The sequence below is a fragment of the Puntigrus tetrazona genome, chromosome 8, assembly GCF_018831695.1.
Source record: "Puntigrus tetrazona isolate hp1 chromosome 8, ASM1883169v1, whole genome shotgun sequence".
Classification (NCBI taxonomy): Eukaryota; Metazoa; Chordata; class Actinopteri; order Cypriniformes; family Cyprinidae; genus Puntigrus; species Puntigrus tetrazona.
This window is the reverse complement of record NC_056706.1, coordinates 158,152-162,500: the sequence shown is the minus strand read 5'-3', so window position 1 is coordinate 162,500 and position 4,349 is coordinate 158,152. Positions and strand designations below refer to the sequence as shown.

General features: G+C 33.6%; 1 long non-coding RNA gene across 1 annotated transcript in view; it reads right to left on the bottom strand.

The window, feature by feature from the left end:
• The window catches only part of LOC122351070, an 8,068-nt gene extending 5,836 nt beyond the window's left edge, over nucleotides 1–2,232 (bottom strand). The window contains exon 1 of the long non-coding RNA XR_006251680.1: nucleotides 2,025–2,232. This is a non-coding gene — a long non-coding RNA (uncharacterized LOC122351070). The remainder of the gene's footprint in view (nucleotides 1–2,024) is intronic.
• Nucleotides 2,233–4,349: the final 2,117 nt, after the last annotated feature.

Sequence of the window (4,349 nt, the reverse complement as noted above, 5' to 3'; positions counted from 1 at the left end):
CATCCGAGCAGCACATCCGGCCGTACTTCAGCCTTTCGTTCCTAATATTTAACGAGCAGTCGGATCCGAGCCCGGGCGCTTGATCTTGAAAAAAACCTTTCACGACACCTACTTAATACGACGGATTTTCCCCTCGTCTGCGGGACCTGCGTCCGATTTTTGAAAAATGGCGCAGGAAGTCCTGAAGAAGCGCGCTGCGAGCGGAGAGCCACAAGTATGCGCCGGGGATCAGGACGGATCTAAATATGGAAAGAGCACCAATAATGAAGTGCAGCTGGGCCTCGGCTCCCACGCGACGAGGCGCTATTGTTGCCGTTTTTCGTCGAGGTTTTCGTTCTGAGAAACACATCAAAACAGGCCTGGAGCCGTGCCTTCGTTAGCGTAGGGACTCGCCGGAGAAAGCGGATCTCCAGATGCTCCCATCCAGCACCGTCTGGCCTGGAGGATGAGGACATCTGTGTGGGCTTCGGTGATTAATAGAGTAAAGGTGAGGGGAGGCGACACCTTGGGCTCGCTGGATCTTAACGGTGAACACCGGCTATTCCCATCGGAGCCTCGGTGAAACCCACCGCAAAGACACACAACATCTAATGAGGGCAGGACTGGAGTCCGGGTTCAGGCTGTGAGGTAATTCTGCCGTGATCAAAACCCTCCATAGAGCTTCTACGCTGCAAACTGACACGCTGGGCCTAGAAACACCCTGCGCCCGGGCGGACCTTTCTGGACGGTGAGTGACATGAAAGGGAAAACCGTGAAGTCATTCCCGTCCCGGCGACTCTGCAGCGTGCAGTGATTCACTAAAACAGATTTAAGAAGTTACAACGTAGCCGTTTCCTGCAACTATGTTACGTCCTGTTGCCGAATTCTGAGATTCGAAGAAAGGTCAATACCATTACCAAAAAAATAAATAAAATTAAATAAATAAATAAAAAATTATTTCAAAAAAATTATAAAAAAAAAAAAATTATATATATATATATATATATATATATATATATATATATATATATATATATATATATATATATATAATTTTTTTTGTATATATATATATATATATATATATATATATATATATATATATATATATATATATATAAATAAATACAAATAAAATTAAACAATATATATATATATATATATATATATATATATATATATATATATATATAGTTTTAGTAGTTTTATATATATATATATATATATATATATATATATATATATATATATTTTTTTTTTTAATGAAGAAAAATTACTTTTTGAGTTTAGTGTTAACTAATAATGCTGGTTAAAACTATTTGCCAAGGCAGCATTTTTGTCCGATTTTCATTGATTTCAAGTACGATACAATACTACAACTTAATAATAAAACTGTAGCTGTGTTCTTTAAGAATAAATAAATAATAAAATTGGCAAATGTGCTTGATTGAAATTGGAACGTTAACTGAAATTAAAAGGAAAAAAGAGTTATAAAATTATATATATATTACTATAGCAGTATCAAAAGAAAATAAACTTTAACTGATATATAGACAAAAAAATGCTTTTTAAGTCACTTATTTAACAAGGCCACAATGCAAAAAAAGTAAAAAAGTATTAAAGGGTAACAATTAGAAAGATTGACATATTCTTTGAAAATAAATAAATAAATAAATCCAACGAGAGAAATAGCAGCTCTGACAAATGCATAAAAAATATTTTACCAAAATGAAAAGGAAAAAATAGCATTCACCTCAAAGACACTAAAACGCTTGCAGCTAAAACACCTGTTGTTTTTGCAGAAACATAATGCATCGAACAGGCTATAAATATACGTCTTCTTATTGGTTTTCTATACTTGACTTCAGTGAGAAAAACCCGTGTCATTTTTTCGATCGCCTTTGGATTATTTCATCGGGAAAGCTGACATTATTTTCCCCGTCGGCTCTCCCCGAACCGACAGCTAATTTCCAGATTGGTTTGTGCGCCCAAGCACGTGTTCCTTAAAAGACAAAAACAACGAAACCGAAAGCCTGTATCTTTACCTTATCCTCCGTAAGCCACAGGAAATGGCTTTTGCGCTTCATCGGACGAGACACGGATCCCGCGGCGCAGCATCTGTTGACAAGCTCGACTCGCTTCCATTACTGGCCCGGAGCTTAACAGAGAAACCCGATCTGAGCTGGCAGAGAGTCAGGAAGCGCTTCCTGCTCCGTCCTTTCCCACAGAACAATGCGCTCTTAATTAAAGAGGCTAACGAAGACGTCAGAGCCGGCGGCCCATCGCTCAACGCTTCCCTCCATCACTTTTATATCCACACTGTAGAGATGCGCTTGTTTAAAACACTGGAGGGGAGGGATTGTGGGTAATCGGTGGCCCGCCGGGACGCGAGGGGAAGAATAGACCGGAGAGCTTTTTAGTCTTGAGTCCATTGTCAACATACATATTAATGAGGACTCGGGTCATTGGCCGAGACATCGGCATTGCCGGCTAAAAATAACCAGAGAGCGTGTGATGGGTTTGGTTTGTGGCCTTACCTGTCTCGGATTAGCGACGCTTGATAATACAGCTGTTTTTATTTTATTATTCAATTTTTTGGCCAAAAATAAATAAATGGACGAGCGTTAAATTGTGTTCAAAAAATGTTAATGCTTTATTTTCATACATATTTATGTTTATTTTATTTTTTATTTAGGTTTAGTTGATGTCTTAATGCTTAATTATGAAATTTATTTCGAAAATGTAGATTTTAAAAAGTGGCAAAAACACACAATAAAATTAAAACACATCATCATCAAAAAAAAAAAAAAAAAAAAAAAAAAAAAAAAAAATATATATATATATATATATATATATATATATATGATATATATTATAATTTTATTGTATGTTTTTTATGTATATAATATATATATATATATATATATATATATATATATATATATATATACACATATGATGTTCAATTAAGAATATTTTTAAATATATTTACATCATAAAATTTTTATATATATATATAATATATATATATATATTCATATAATATTAATAAATATATATAAAATATATATATATATATATATATATATATATATATATATATATATATATATATATATATATATATGAATCCTAAAAATAATGAGTTTAATAAGTTTTTATCAATATTATTGTCTCATTTTCAGTACAAATGTTCAGATTTAAAAAAATTGGCAAAATTAAAACACAACATATAAAAAATATAGAATAAAAACATTTAAATTTAAATCCTAAAAATAGTGCATTAGTGCAAGTTTTTTTCTATATTTTTGTCTCATTTCAGTGCAAATGTGTACAGATTCTTAAATCAATATACATCTGCAGTCTGTAAAAGATTGATGATGTTTTAATCAGCTCTTATCCCGACGGCACCCATTCACGCAATGTAAACTAGCTCCTCCTTTTCGGACGAAGCACCTCTTTAAAGCACGAGGAACGCAGCAGAACCCTGAAAGCGTGTCTTAGGGCCGATCTAGAGGAACAGCACAGCTGTGGAGAATCAGAGAAGTACAGTAGAGGCTCTGAAACAATCGGCCCAGTGTGCGTTTGTGCCCTTCAAGCTGTTTTAAAGGATGCCGCTTATCTGTTCAATAATGAGCGGATTACTGTATGCAATATGAGATCGTCCGCCGCTCAGCGGCTACTTTTGTGTGTCGACGGGAGATTTAGGACAATCTCATTACGATACTGACTGACGGATCGGACTGGACGCGCCGGGATGTCCTTACTTTGAACATCTGTCTTGTTTTCCAGCACAAATGACATTAAAAAAAAGACTTAAAAATAAAAATAAATTTTTTTTGCTTGAAGTGAGCTGTTTTGATTTTTCTGAGTCCGTTCGTTGATTTTAAATCGAATGAATTTCTCAGAAAATAAAATACTTTTTGAGTGGTTTGAATTATTTTGCACCGCATGAGAAAAGTTGAATTTATTTCAGGATTGGCCTAATTCTCATCTTTTCCCCCTGAAGACGTTGTTTTCATATGCCATATAAATATATCGTGGGCGAGTTTCTCCAGACCTGCTTAATTAATTCTGATTAATTATGCTTTATTAAAGGTCATACAAACATGTTAACAGTGTCTGATCATTTCTAGTTAAACAGTAAAAAAAAAAAAAAAAAAAAAAAAAAAAAAGTTTTTTTTTTTTAAATGTACATTAAATTATTTTATATTTTCAAAAATTATTTTCACTTATCACATATATAATTCTCATATATAATGATACTCGCAGTATCTTAGTTTTTTTTTGTACTAGTTAATTAGTTAAATACTGAACTACAACGCTAAAATATTATTTATAATTTATAATATCTCATGTTATTTGCTGTT